The sequence below is a fragment of the Emydura macquarii genome, unplaced genomic scaffold (assembly GCF_026122565.2).
Source record: "Emydura macquarii macquarii isolate MOO-44397 ecotype Brisbane River unplaced genomic scaffold, CSIRO-AGI_Emac_v2 contig_2768, whole genome shotgun sequence".
NCBI lineage: Eukaryota > Metazoa > Chordata > Testudines > Chelidae > Emydura > Emydura macquarii.
Genome location: NW_027132905.1, coordinates 44,713,147 through 44,729,202, shown reverse-complemented (window position 1 = coordinate 44,729,202; position 16,056 = coordinate 44,713,147). Strand labels below are relative to the sequence as shown.

Here is a 16,056-nt window from a genome sequence, read left to right as displayed (position 1 = left end):
ATAATTGAATGCTCTTAGGTAATCTTCTGTATGTGTTTTTGACTATGTATGCGTGAGGAAGAACGTCTCTAAACTGCATTTAATATTAGAATGTTATAATTAGAGCTAGAATACCCAGCCTGTGTTTTATGGTTAATTCTGATGTAAAGGAGTTAAGAGCAACCCAAGGTTATTGGATCATTCAGATTCTGATTACCCTTTCATGGTGTAATAAAGTAATTATGAATACTGTATGAAAATTTGCTGCAGTCTCTTTCAGTATATTATTGCTTTGTCTTTTAAAAAAGAAATTGCATTGTCCTCTTTTGCATTGTTTTATGTTTTGCATATTCAAAGCATGTTAGATATATTATTTTCAGCCACGCAAGCTAAAGCACATTTAAAAAAAAAGTTTTTTTGTGAGGCTTCTCGGTTCCTGTTAATATTTCATCTTGTATCTGTTCTCTTTATAATAATACATGCCACCATTGCTAAGAGAATTTAAGTACATCCTGGTCTAAATTGAAAGAGTTCTCTCTCATGAATGGATATAGTAAGGTTAGCTGTGCAGAATCAGTTGCTGGCAGGGAAATTCTTTGCAAATGCATACTGAAAAAAACAGTGGCATCTGGAAACAAAGGAAGTTGGGGGGGGTGGAAAAAAACTCTGACTCTCCACTGGTGAGAGTAACTTCTGTTTGTGATCAAGCATGTGACAATCTGTTGGGAAAAGCTAACTGAATTTAAGATTAATGCTTTTGCTTTTTAAAAGGACCTCAGCCTGGTTTCATTTTTGTGCGCAAAATCAGGTGCTTAGTTCTCTCTCTATGGTGAGATTTGTGCCCACAGTTACTTGTTGGTGCTAAAAGGCAGGTACAATAAATTATGAACACAATAGCACTTGCAAAAGGGACTGGCATTTGGTAAAGTTCTGTTCTGAAGGGTGTGGATGCTTAATATACAGGATGAAAATAAGTATCTAAGATGAGTGAGTATTTTTGTTTTTCTTTAAATATTGTGGAAATGACCAGTATAAATTATGATAAAGCACAAATGCAAGAAGTGGGAGTTTGACTTTACAGCTAGTGAAGTTTAGCTAATTGCTGTACAGCAATTAGTCTTTTTGTTATCCTTTTTGTTGTACAGAATCGACTTTGGCTGCATGTTGCTTTACTTTTAAGGACATGCTGTACCACCCAAAATAACAAAGTTGATTGTAACTGTCTTTGTTCTCTACATTGCTTTCCTGTGAGAGTTCCACAATAGTTAAATTCAACAATGTTTTTTGAAAAACACTTATTTAAATAATACTATCAGCAGAGCCTTGCTCTGTACACAGCTCTGGGGTCATTTTGAACGCAGTTAGCGATAGTCTTGATTTGAGATTAGTTGTAATTCTGAACCAGGTTAGGAGGATACTAAAGCTTTTAAAACACTGTTTCATATCTCTTGTAGTTGGTGCATTAGCAATAATATGTATAAGGGTGTTTTGTCAGTATTTTGTAGCTGCAAATCTAAATGCTCATCTGCACCAAACTTGCATTGGTTTTACTAAACTGGTGCAAACCCTGAAGTGGACATACTTATTAGCTTAAAACTAAATTTATAGGGACAAACTAAATGGATATAAGACCAGTCTAAATTGATTTTAAGGATGCCCAAACACCAAGTTGCACCGATTTAACTGAATCCTTTAAAAGAAATAACTTAGTTAAACCAACGCAACTTGGAGTGATCAGGCCTTAGCGCACCCTTTTCTGTGTCTGCATTTTGTTAGGGAATTGACTTTTGAAGAGCTGCTGATGCAAACATTTCTGATATACCCTGAAAATATTAAGCTAAATGTGGGACTTTCCACAAGATGCTTTGCATTGCAGTCATGGATAGCTTCTTTTAGCTCGAGAGTGCTGACCAGGCCAGACGTGCTTCATAAACACTGGTGTCATTTTCTTCCCGTTTGACTTGTTAATGCAGTAGATTTTGCATTTGGAATGCACCAGTAGTTGTTTATCTTGCGTTTGCTTGCATGGAGCTTCTAAATAATACTATTTGAGAAGAATATATAGAGAAGAATAATAGAGAATAAATTTCCTTTGGCCACCCACCACATATCTACGTCCTGGTGCTGGATGTAGATATGTGGTGGGTGGCCAAAGGAAATTTACCCCAGAATTATCAGATCAAGAAAACACTTGTATTTTTAGTTTTCCTAAGGGCTTTTAAAGTATGTATGGTATATGTGTTTACTAATCTTTTTATTCGCAGTGGAGCGCATTACTGAATATTTGAAAACAAGTAAAGAAAACAAGTAAATAGCTTATTTGGGATTCAACTCTGGGAATTTTTGTCTCTTGGAAATCATACTTAAATAGTCCTTAAAATACTCCTAACTTTGAGTCTTTAATTGGAGAGTCTGGATTAAGTTGTGTACAGATTATTGCACAAATTCGACTGATTTGTGCAATACCTGGCCAAAGCAATAAAAAGGTTTTAGCTTGTACCTAGCTGTTCATGAACATTCCCAATGGGCTTAGAGCTTGGTATTCAGTAGCCATCCCATGCTTTCCCTCATCCTTCCCTATCCTCATCCCTGGTGATATTCAAATGTTATACGGTAAAATATTTCTTTGATATTCTCTAAATTCAGTAGAGTTTCAAAGTGGGTTTTGCGAAATATCTTTTTGTATTACAGTTCGTGATCGTTCTTAGGGCAGATCACAATTGAGTATAAACTAAGAATTAGTCAGCCAGTAATAAATCTCAGCTGGACTTGTAGATATTTATCTCATGGGAGATGACTGTTGGAGAAAACAGGCTAATCTGGGCAGTGCTGAGTACATTTAATTGGGTCCTGATTGCTTGGGTAACAGGCATTTGGTGTATTTTGTTCAGTAGCACATGGATAACAGTTATAAAGACTTGAATTTGATGTGGATTAAGTTACGGTAGTAGCGGAGGGTTTTGTGACTTTTAAACAAATGCTTCGACACTTTTATGCTTGTTTTGCCTTTAAATCTTACATTTAGCAAATGATTGCTTTCTCTGAAGTTTCAATCTTTGAAGATACTCTTGTACAAATTTAATAAACCATGTCGTGATTTTAATAAGCACAATTTTTGCTGTCCTACATAAGTAGGAATGTAAGTGTTTCAGTTTTTTCATTTTGGTAAAAAAACGGCAGAAGAATGATGTTTTTGCTGTATGTATATTCATAGTGTGAAATAGGTCCGTGTTTTGTTCCCCATTTGCTACTGTGTATGTAGTTCCTGATCCTTTTTCTGCTGACCTGTTGTCCACCCAGAGCCTTATATATTGGACTGTTCATTCAGTGACTTTTAATATCTTAAAAGCAATTCAGAGACCTGTTCACAACCCTTCAGTGTTAAAAATCCATCTCTCAAGTGGGGCAGAGATTTCATGTTGTCTGATTTCACCTTACGACTTGTGGGGATTTTTTTGAGAAATTGTCTCGGTTTTGAAAGTACTGAATGTGATTTCATTGATACATGGCTTCAGTGTTTCTATATTTGCTTGTTCTGGAACATTAGCCTGTAATTATGAAGGTTGAGAGAATTTTCCTTCTAATTTATCATTTTATAGACTCATTTGTCTTTTAAAATTCTATAATCTTTTGTGTGTAGTTGTGTGAATTTAGTGCCCAAAGAAATCAGGGTTGAATAGCACTGGGTAAAGGTGGCATGGTACAGACCTCACAGTTAATTTCTTCACTAAAGTTTTGCCAGAGCACTTCTATCCTAACCTGCTTATTAGATTTTAAGATTGTCTTGAGGAGAGGCTGCTGATTGTGCTGAACAGTGTGATTGTCTTGTGATGTAAGTGTTCACAATGTACTTGAATTTAACTGCTAAACTCATTTTGCTTGTGGCTTACTAGCGATTTCTACCTAAGTATTCAAAAAACTAATGGCATATGTCCCAGTTGTGTAAAGTATTGCACTTAACACCTCATTGGATCAGGCCTAAGTGCATTAACCCACTATGCTACTTGGACTTGTTCAGCTAGTATGATCAAATTACTAGAATTATTTATCCAAGTTTAATAGAGGGGCTTATGAGCAAAAAATATATTTAATGGATAAAGTGTGGCACTGGAGGCTTAGTCAAGCACTTCCTATAGTTGCAGATTGAGGCCAGACTTGCCACTTGAATTCTTTTCCTACAGCTTATTTTCCTGACGCATGACTAGAAATTGTGAATTAGCAATGACCTCTAGGTGGTTAATAGGTTACTAATTCTGCTCTCTGTGTTGTAAATTTTGGGTACCACTAATGTAGAAGATTACATACCTCATCTACAGACTACACTACACTGGACCAGGTCTACATTAGAGACTTCTGCCAAGATAGCTTTGTCAATCATGGGTCTGAAGAGGTGCGATCCCTGACTGACATAACTGCCAGCAGAAGCCACTAGTGTAGATGCAATTACGCTGGCAAAACTGTGCTATTTACCCATATAGTTCTTTTCACTCATGAGGAGTGATTTTACTATGCTGATACAAAGTTCAGTTTTGTCAATATAGCTGTGTCCACACTTGGAATGTTTTGGGCCCATATAGTATTCCTATCGACGCGCTCGTAGTGTAGGTACAACCTAAGACCTGGTCTATGCTACAAAGCTGTGTTAACTTAGGTTGCCTTGCGTTGACCTAGTCATGCATGTCTCGGCACTCATATTTTTCTCTGGCCACTGTAAATGTCCCAGTACAGTGACACAGTAGGACCACATTCCCAAACAGTGTAGAACTGCAGTTGACCAACTGAGGTCAATGCAGTACAAATGTAGACACTGCATGACCTGTGTCCACCTTAAGTCCTCCAGGAGCTTGTCCCACAGTGCTCCATTTCAAGTGATGATGACCACTCTGGTCGCAATTTTAAACTCCACTGCCCAGAGGTCACAGCAACCAGAAGCCAGTCTCTTCCTCCCTCGTGTGTGTTTGAAATGTCTTTTTCTGATTGCCCACCTTGGCAAGTGTACCTAGCAGCTCACCTTTGTTTTGTGCAACTGTCCAACTGATCATGCTTGCTCCATACACACAGGCAGATATTGGATGTGCTCCTATTTGGAGTAGACAGGAACTAGTGGATCTCCTGGGCCTGTGGGGAGAAGAGACTGTACAAGCACAGTTACGGACCAGAAGTAAAAACGTGGACATCTATGAGCAGATTGCATGGGGGATGCAGACAAAGGGGTATGACACAGATCATCAGCAATGCTGTGTGAAAGTGAAGGAATGTTTCCAGGCATAGCACAAGACTAGGGAGTGCAAAAATAGATCTAGTTCTTTGCCACAGCCTGCCATTTGTACACAGAACTGCGTGCCATGCTTGGCGAAGACCCTGTAGGGCACTCTGGATACCTTGGAGGTGCTGAGACAGACAGACAGTCAGAAAGAGGAAGGAGATGTGGTGGGGGACTCCTGCCATACCACAAGCCAAGACCTGTTTGAGACTTTGTTATGTTCTAGCAAGTTCCTCCAGGCAAGCACAGATGAAGGGGAAGGTAAGGTAAGTGTGTCTATGCACTTTTTCTTACAATCTTTAAATTTAAAGATGGTGCCGGCCCATCCCCAAATTAACAAAACACAGGTATAGACTAGTCATTGTTTTACTCATGGGAGACAACGTTGAGGTAGAGTTGGCATTGCCTGTCAGGTGGGGGGGCCCACGGAGCACTTCAGTTTTGTGCATTGGAATACCCCTTGTATCCTCCTGAGAGATCTCTGTGAAAATTTAACTGCGATACTATGCAATCCTTTCCTTAAGGCAGTGTTTCTCAATTAAATTTGGCCACGGAACCCTTTTGAACTCCATAAATAATGGCGGAATCCCCCAAACTCTTAACAGTCTTCAAATGTCGAAATAAGCAAAGGTCAGCATTTCTTACTTAAATTACACTTACACTGCATACTCTCCGCCGGAAAATCAGAGACATCTTCCCTTTTTCGGTGGCGTGGAGAGCAGCTGCTGCTCGCGGCGGTGCGGAACACCAATTGAGAAACACTGCCTTAAGGTTTCTAGGTATGGCAGTTTGATTTCTTCCTCCATGGTAGGACGTTTTCTCATGCCATTCTGTGATGAGTTTGGCTGGCACAATTGCAGAAAATAGTCTAGCGGCACATGCTCCCAGGCGGCTATAGTATACCAGTAGCAGCCATGTTCTCTGTGCCTTTGTGACCCTCAGGAGTGAGATATCAGCTAAAATCAAGATAGTGGAAGATAGTGCCAGTATTCAGCGCCATTGCCCTATGTCCGTACCTATGAAGTTTAGAGAGAAATTTTATTGCTATGGGCAAAAGCCTTTCCACTCCCTGCCCCCCTCCTGGCAGCCCCTACGTACCATGGTGAGGGCTGGAGAATGGTGGTGTGCTGAGGCATTCCAAAGGCAAAATGTATGTAAGCATTTAAAAAAAAAAGTTTATGGGAATAAGGGGGAGGGAGTTTTGAAACTTTTTCCTTTCTGTTGTGACTGTAAATCCAGTGGTACATCTGTCTGTCTGTCTGTCTTTTTATCAACAGCTTCTGGTGTGGCAGTCTTGAGCTGCCCCCTCCGCGCTCACAGCATGCCAGATCCTGATGAGGAGAAAAAAAAAAGGAGGAATTTATATTCTCTGAGGTCCAGCATGCCAGTGCTGCGTTGGACCCTGAACAAAGAGCTTGGAGGGCCAATATGACCAACAGGGGGAAGAAAGACAGAGCACAGGAAAAAGGCCACAGGAATCCCAGCAAGACCAGGAGAGGGAAATGCATGAAGACAAACCCAAATGCTGCAGAGCCTGGTTGACCTACATGTCCAAAATTCCTGGACTCGCCATCTTTTGTGGAACATTGGAGAACTCATGGTTGCCACTCCCTGCACCCCTCGACATACCACATAGCATGATGGGGCATATCATTACCCCAGTCACTCCACACTTGGGGAGGGAGGTGGCAGCTTCACATATACTGACCTGTGAGAACCATGGTTGGTGTATATATGGTCACAACAGATATTTGTTTACTCAAATAGACATAAATGTTTACTTCCTTTAAAGATTTTGCCCCCTTATGTTAAAAAATTTGTGTTGCATTGCCTGCGGTTTTTTCAGATTACTTTTTCCTGCTCAATAAACATCTATTTTTGGAGAATCAAATTATCTTTATTAGTTCACAGCAAATATTGCAGAATACATGGTGGTAGTCAAAGCAAATAGTACTTGTAATCCAGGCACCACATAATTCATAACTAGGAAAATGGTCACATTTATAAATGTACAGCAACCACTACATATTTAGCAGCATTCAAAGCTCCAGGTCCAGAGAAGACTCCAGCATAGAACACTACTGTGGCTGACCATTAAAGTGCTCTTCCAATGCCTCTCTCAACCACATAGCTCCATGATGGGCTCTTGTAATAGCTTTTGGGGTCTGGCTGTTCAAACTTAGCAGACAGCTGCTCCACTTCCGCCCTGATGGCAGCTTTCACCCCCTTGCCTCACAGATATTATGCAGGAGATAAAATATGGTTATAACCTCTGGGATATTTTTCTCCCTGAGATCCAATTTAGTAAGTAAACACCACCAGCGTCCCTTCAGTCTATCAAAAGCATGTTCAGCAGTCGTTTTGCACCTGCTGAGTTGGTAGTTGAATCTCTCCTTGGTGCTGTTCAGGTGGCCGGTATATGGCTTCATGATCTATGGAAGCAAGGAATTGACTGGGTCCCACAGAATCACTATTGGCATTTCAGTGTTGTTAGTGGCAATCCAGTAATTGGGAAAGACAGTCCCTGCTTGCAACTTTCTGAACAGTCCTGCATTCTTAAAGATGTGAGCTTTGTGCATCTTCCTTGACCAGCCCACAATGATATTGGTGAAGTGTCCCTGGTAATCCATAGAATAACCATATCCATTGCATAACCATAAAAAAGTAACCATTTCTGTTGATGTTTTCTGTGGCAAGGTTCACGTGTCAAAATGACTTTGATAAATTAGAGAGTTGGTCTGAAATCAACATGAAGTTCAGTAAAGACAAGTGCAAAGTACTTTATTTAGGAAGGAAAAATCAAGTGCATAACTACAAAATGGAGAATAATTGGCTAGGTGATAATACCTTGTGAAAAGGATCTGTGGATATAATGGATCACAAATTGACTGAGTCAACAGTGTGTTGCAGATGTGGAAAAAGGCTAATATCATTCTAGTGTGTATTATCAGGAGTGTTATAAGACACGTGAGTTAGTTCTGTTCTCCTTGGCACTGGTGAGGCCTCATCTGGAGTACTGTGTCCAGATCTGGGCTCAACACATCAGGAAATATGTGGATAAGTTGGAGAGAGTCCAGAGGAGAGCAACAAAAATGATGAAAGGTTCAGAAAACCTGACCCATGAGGAAAGGTTAAAAAAACTGGGCATGTTTAGTCTTGAGAAAAGACAAACGAGGGGGAACCTGATGAGTTTTCAAATAGGTTAAGGACTGTTACAAAGAGGACAATGGCCAATAGTTCATGTCCACAAAAGGCAGGTCAAGAAGTAATAGGTTTAATCTGTAGCAAAGGCTATTTAGGTTAGATATTAGTAAGAACATTCTAACTGAAATAGGCTTCCAAGGAGGTTGCGGAATCCCCATCATTGGAAGCTTTTAAAAACAGGTTAGATAAATACCTGTCAGGGATGGTCTAGCTTTACTTAGTCCTGCTACAGTGCAGGGATCTGGGCTTTATGACTTTTTAAGGTCTCTTCCAGCCCTATATTACTATGATTATATATGCATGCTGTCTGTTGCCTCACTGCAGTTTGGGAATCCTATTGCTGCAGATCCATCCATTATTTCCTGAACATTGCCATGATTCACAGTCCTATATAGTATGAGAAGATTAATGGTCCTATATGCTTGTATGACAGTGGTCCCCAGTATGGATTTTCCAATTCCAAAGTGATTTCCTGCTGACCAGTAGCAATACAGCATTCCGGGTTTCCGGAACGTGATCGCCACTTGCTTCTCCACCGTCAATACAGCACTTATTCTGGTGTCCCTGTGTCAGAGGGCTAGGGCAAGCTTGACACACAGATCCAGGAATGTGGCCATCCAAAAGTTCTGCATCTGCTGCTCATTTTCCTAAACCTGCATTGCAGTGCCATCCTACCAGTCAGTGCCTGTTTCTTGAGTCCAGAAGCGGCACTTGACCTGTCTGCAGCTGATCCATGAAAGTCACCAACCGCCTTGAATTATTTTTATGTCCCTCAGCAAACTATCCTTGAAGAAATAACCATGTGCCCCATTGTGGTACTTCCTGCAGAGAATACAGGGGAATCATGCGTCCTGTGTTTGTAATGTTTGAGAATAATGCAGAGCTCTGTGGACTCTATGCTTTTGTCAGGGACGGTGGAGTCAATTTGCATGTGGGTTCGTGGGATTTTTTTTAAAAAAGAGCAAAAATTGTGGGATATGGATGACATTATGGGATGGAGAAATTGCATGCTGGGGATTTGACCCTTAGCTCCCAGAGATCCCTGGGTGAGTCATTTCTATCCCACAGTGCATTGCACAAGTTTCCCAAAAGGCATTGCACTGACTGACTGCGTGTGCCGCACTGGGATACCTACCCATGGTGTGCCACGCTTTATGTAGGCACAAGTGCTGCTGGTAAGTACATGCAGCACCAGCACAAGGAACCATGCGTGTTGGGAGCGGTACACCAATGTAACTTGCATCAACCACTGTTGGTAGTGAAGCATGGCCTTGGTATATGTTTTACTGAATGACTGTATTTTCAAAGGTACACCATCTCTTAAGTCCTAATCAGTAACTTAACTGCCTCTGTTAAGTGTGATGGCAGTGGTGTTTCTGCACAAAGCAGTTGATTCTCCCCTCCCCCCCCCCTTTGTCCTGGAGATTTCACATCTACATTAGGCAAATTGTCTAGCAGCTGCCACACACGTGACTGAAATGTAAGGCTGGGAAATGCATTTTGGATCACTGCTGGGTGAGAAATTACATTGCATGCCATAGAGCAGTCAAGTACGCTGGTGTTCATTCTTGACATAGACACAGGTAAAAGCACTGAATAAATACAAGCTCTTTAAATCATTTAACTTGCTCTTGATAAATTATCTTGGGGGATGTCTGCATTAGGATTTTTTCCAAAAATGTTACGCTATTTCTCTTTCCACCTCCTTGCAGTGATGGAATTGCTAGTGAAAACAGGGCTCCAAGCAGCTGCCTGCACTTCAAGCTCTGTATTGCCTAGCGTTATTCAGATCAGGTTTACACAAATTGAACTCCCTGTTTACACAAACACTCCCCTGTTGGTACCACCAGTGGAGCTGCAATGGTTGGAAATTTTAGAGAAATGGTGGTGGTTGTATAAGGCTTCTTTTGTGCTTTGTTGCTTCTGTTTTTCAGAGTGAAATAAGCTGTTCAGCCAACTTCCTGGCAAATCCGGCACTATTTGGTAAAATAGATACAGAAGAGAAGGGACACACTGCTTTGTAGCAGTATTTTCTGCCAGAGCAAACTACAGAATAAAGGAACTAGACTCCTTTTAAAAAAAAAAAAAAAAAAAAAAAAAGCAATGATTGACTCGTCATAATTTTAGTCTAATGAAATTTGTAGTTTCATAACACATTCCTTTTAATCCAGTGAGAGTGGTTTATTGGTAAACCAAACTTCAGACTTTGAAACACTCTGGAATTACTCAAATACCAGATTGATTTAGCCCTTTCTCTTTTTGAAGCAGGCTTACTGTTGTACATGTATAAAGACACCTGAAAAGCTGAGGTCCTTCATTCTGTGCAGCTGTTTAAAAATAGTCCTATTGCACTTTGTTTAAGAATAGATGTGCCTGCAGTCCAGAGCAAATTATGCTCCCACATCCTTACACTTGCATATGGTTGTGCATAGTGCTTTGTGGCTAGTTTGTCACCACCTCCTACAGCAGTGACTGTTTCAGTGGCACAGTGGGTTATGGCAGATGGAGATAACTGAAAAGTCTGTTACAAATACCAGCAATCTCCTTGCTGAGTGGCAACAAGGTGCTATCATACGCAACATAAATAAACAGAAGTTTTTTTGCTTAACTGTTCACATATGATGAGAACATTTATATTAGGACATTAGTAAAGACAATTTGGGGCACAAAGGCTTTGGCTCCGCCTATCTCAATTCATCCTTGTTCCATTTCCTTAATTGTTTGTCAGGATGGGCATTGATGGGTTGTATGCTGTTTTGTGTGGGTATAACTTGTCTTACAATCTTGTGTCTAAGGGCATGTCCACTAAAAACTTAAGTCTACCTATCTTAGGTTGATTTACACATCCACACTACTCTCCTTCTGCCAGTGGTGCATGTCCTCACTAGGAGCACTTGCATTGACTTAAGAGGGGCCCTTGGCTCCCTTCAGGAGCATGGCTGCTCCGCCCCCCCCCTTCGGGTTCTCAGCTCCCCGTTTGCTGCCAGCAGTACAGCAGCCACCTTGCTGGGAGCCCTGCGCCTGGAACCCAGGTTGACAACCTGACTTGTCAGCCTGGCTTTCTTGTCAATTTCAATAGAGCTGTGAAATTGGCTGTTGGCTGTCATTCTTGTCAATGTAGGTAACCCACAGTGGCTACATGACACTCCATTATCCTAACTACACCAGTATAAGCCCTATGCCTCTCATGGAGGTGGAGCTGTGATGTATGTGTAGTAGGGCACTAACATCAGTGGGAGCAAGCCTATGGTGTGCCCACTGACATAATTAGGTGGATGTTTAAGCTGCCTTACACCGAACTAACTCTGTAGTGTAGGCCAAGGCTAAGTGTACATCTACACTGCCATAAACCCAACCAAAAACCCTGTGGCAGTGAGTCTCACAGTTTGGGTCAACTGACTCGGGCTTGTGCTATGAGGCTAACAATAGCCGTGTAGATCTTTCTTGGGGTGGAGCTTGAGCTTTGAAGCCCAGCGACGAGGGGGAGCATCTTCACTGCTATTTTTAGTCCCGTAGTGCAAGCCCGAGTCAGTTGACATGAACTCTGAAGCTCACTGCCCCTAGTCGTTTTTTTGCAATCAGACCTAGAAAATTTTCTGGTATGTTGCCTTGTGGAATTTACTACCAGTCATGATCCTGAATGGTCTGTTTGTTTATGCTGATATGCAAAGCTGTGTTGAAGATATTTGCTACTTCTAACTGTTCCTAATTGCTGTTAATTTTTTTGTTTTATTATGTAATATAGCACTCTTACCTAGAGAGTCAACACTATATAAATATGGAATGCTTTTAATCAGTGCTGCAAAGGGCATGAAACTAAGAAATAAGTGACACTGAATAGTGGTCTGCCTGCTGCAATAAGTCTATATTCTTGTCAATGGCTTATTAGTGTGAAGAGTTTTGTGGAATTAGTAAGGTCTAGCATAGGAGCAACTGTGGTCTTTTGGCAAAGACTTAAAAATGGGAGAGTGGAAATATGTGTTACTCCAGGTCTGCCATAGACTGACACCTTAGGCAAATCAAATCTATTAAGGGTTTCTAAAATGCACCATTGCTTCACTTTCTATTGCCTATAAGTTCACTCTTCACCATAGTATCTATTGTACTTTGGGTGCATGTACAATAAAGTAGTTATGAATAATCCGACACAGGATATAGATACATGCATTTGTGCTGTAGTTTTCTATAAGCTGTGCATAATACTTCCCTGCCTGCTTCATAGGAGTGTGGAGTCTTAATTAGTGGATGCTTGTAAAACTGTTTTAAATCCTTGGCTGTTAAGTGCTGTAGAAATCAAATGTATTGTTGAATAAGTTGGGTGCAGGAAGAATCTACACTTGAACCATAAATATTAGGCTCCTGATATTTTTATTTTGAAAAAAACCCAAACCCTTGTATTAATTTACTATTTGAATAACACTTTTATATTGCCTCATGGTGGAAACTGATTATATACCTGAAAAGCCAAGATCAAAGGTCATGCTTTTGATTGCAAAGTTTTGTTATGTTAAATGCCAAATATTTATGGTACCGTATTTTGTAAATGCAGTAGAGGCAGTGAGATGTAATTTAATATATTACAGTTGTTAGGCATTACGAAATGATGAAGAATATGCAGATCCAGTTTGCTGTACGCAGCCTACAATATGGGGGGAGGATCAAGTCTCCATTTCACACACCAATAAACAGTCTTAATCTCATGATTACAACAGTGCTACTGTACTGAGGAGGAGAGGGCTTTGTAGGGGGAAAAAAAATCTGATCTCTACTCAGTCATTAACCAAAATAGGCCACTACTCAGAGAAAATGAGACCAGCGTCTAAAATTAGAGAGAGCTTCTCTGGGCATAAATCTCATTAGGGTTGATCTGTATGTGACTGTATTTAAATCAGTGGACAACAAAAAGTCTTATGCTCTGTACTGCTCATCTAGAAGCAATTTTAGATCAATGATTTTCTGGCATAGACTAGAGTTTAAGAGCTGACATCTTTTTATTTTAATATTCTGGATTTTTACTGAAGATTAGGTAACAAATTATCTGGTTTAAAATCTTGTATATGTTTCTCTTTATCCCTCAGAATCTGCTTTTTTTTTTTTTCAGGCGGGATTTCTTATTTTAAGTATAGCAGTGCTTGAGTGGAAAACATTTCTCATTGAATGGATCACAGCAGCCTACCTCTGCAGCTCTTTCTCACTGCTAGTAATCCATTTACTTTAATGGGACTGTTCCTGTGAGAGGGGTTGCAGAATTGGGCTCTCTCTTTCAGATGTTTGCGGCGTGGTGTGGGTTTTTCCAAAAGAACTCAATCTAGTTTTAGTTTGGATGCTTTATATGAATCTTTTTTGAAAGTACAGCTTTCTGGTATGGTGAGGAGGGAAAGTGGGAGCTGAAAATATTCAGATACTCCGCCTTGCTCTCTGCGTGCAAATACTTCCAGCTGACACTTTAGCATCATAACCATCTTGGTTTTGTCTCAAGTTTAAACGTGTAGCTGAAGTCCTATTTACAGGGGGAAATTGGGTAAAGGGGGGGGGGGGGACACCTAAATATATTAGGAATGAATAAGTTAGACAAATATTTGTAGCTTTGCCAGTTAGGTGTGCCAAAGTAAAATATTTGCTGTAGAAATTAGATAAGCCAAGCTAAGGAACCGATTGTCCAGCCTTTTCGAAAGGAGTAGGAGGGTGGAGTACTGGATGTGGTTTCCCTTATGATAGCTACTGTCCCTGTGCTAGTGAATAGACTTAACATCTGTTTGTGGCTATTAAGTACAAATCATCTCTGATTACTATAAATAATTTTGCAGACAAACATTGATCTGTGATGTCTTAATGACTTTTAGTAGCATGTAAAATACTTACAAGATTTGGTAGTGCATGTATAAATGATATCCTGCCATTAAAATAAACACACTATATATCTTTTACTTTATTTCTTCCACATTTGTTTTTAGTAGCTTTATATAACCAGAATATGAAACATTTAAAATGGGGTCAATTCTAAAAGGATTTACACTACTCTTGCTTTGAGGAAATATTCTCTCGTCTCTGGTAGCCAAAATACCCCATTTACTGAATGTTAGTTGCAGATGTGTAACAAAGGTTTGCCATCTGTTGTTTGATTTACTTACTACTTTCTCTAAAAATTTGCATATCAAACTATAAACTTCCTATTGCAGTTCATGATTCAGCACTAGAAAGTGGTTTTGCATTTTTGAGAGTCCAGGATTTGGGACACATGGCTGGCCTGACCTGCGGGTGTGGACTTTTCACCATGACCCTCATTTTAGGCTCTCCATACTAATCTCATTTCTTATTTCCATGCAACAATAGCATTGCCGAATCCACACTTGAAGTCCAGGAGGCCCTTTATCCTCCAAAACTAATGCTGATGTAAACTGGCTGCTTGCAGTGGAGTGATATATTCCTGGCTGATGTACCCCAATTTCCATGTGTGTTCCTGATGAATCTTTCTTTTAATTTTCCTCTTTATAAGGCTGTCAGACATTTGAAGTAGGGATGCTCCTTCTCGCCTTCAAATGACAGAAATCTCCTTGATAATCGTCCTTGTAACAACATCCTTTGTAGATCACTCGGTGTTATTCTCCCATGAATGGTGTTTTAAAGGGAGGAGAACAGTGTGCATTGTATGAAGAATTTAAAAGGCTTCTTGTGTTTTTAATATTGGTCTGGGATTTAATTTGTTTTCATTAACCTGACCCAAACAACGTTAATCATTCGCATAAATCTGAAGGTTATGTAGAAAGGAAGTGATATATATCTGGCTTCATTTTATAGTCCTTAGATCACCACATATTCCTGTATGATGATTATAGAGATCATCAAAGCACCCTTTAAATCAGAATGTGGTGAGAAGCAGCATGGTTTAGTGAACTTGGCATGGGGCTGGGAGTTATATTATAATGGCAGAGCTGCCCTCACTTGCTGTGTGGCTTTGAACAAATCATTTAACCAGTCAGTACCCTGGCTTCTCCATGTGCAAAATGGGGATAATGTTTTACATATCTTACAGGATGTTGAAGCTTATGTCAATGCTTTAGAGATTTTAAAGCACTCTAAATGCAAACTCTTGGATTAATGACCATATATTTGGAGAAACCAAATCTACTTGTGTGTGTCAAATAGGAAGCTTTTTCATGTGCAGGTTTGTGGACCCAGCCATCACTTTATATGGAAATTAAGCTTTTGCATAACTAAAAGTTTCTAGCTATTATGGTTGTGAAGATGACCTTCCTAATATAAACCAATTCACTGTGGTCTTCATGAGCCTGCAGACGGCTTCAGTGCCCTGCAGTTTCTCTCATAACTTCACCAAATAGTAGCAGACTGAAATTAACAAGTCTAGTCAGTTTCGTCACTCCTATTGAGAAACCCTGTGGGGAGCAGAGAAACTTTCAAGGGCCATGTTGACTTTAGGCTGCTGTTGCTTCCCAGGTGCTGGAATTATGAGATTGGGTAAGACTTAAAAATAGGCCAAGGGAGGGTATAGAAATCCCCTTCTCCTTCCATGCTTCATCCCCACAGTTGCAGCTACCAGGAGATTCTGGAGAATACTTAGCATAGTGAAGAGCCTTCCATCTCACTGCAGC

General features: G+C 40.3%; 1 protein-coding gene across 4 annotated transcripts in view; it reads left to right on the top strand.

Moving 5' to 3' along the window:
• Positions 1-16,056, top strand: part of RERE (arginine-glutamic acid dipeptide repeats) — a 361,123-nt gene that overhangs the window by 79,775 nt on the left and 265,292 nt on the right. The gene's annotated exons all lie outside the window — the stretch shown is intronic.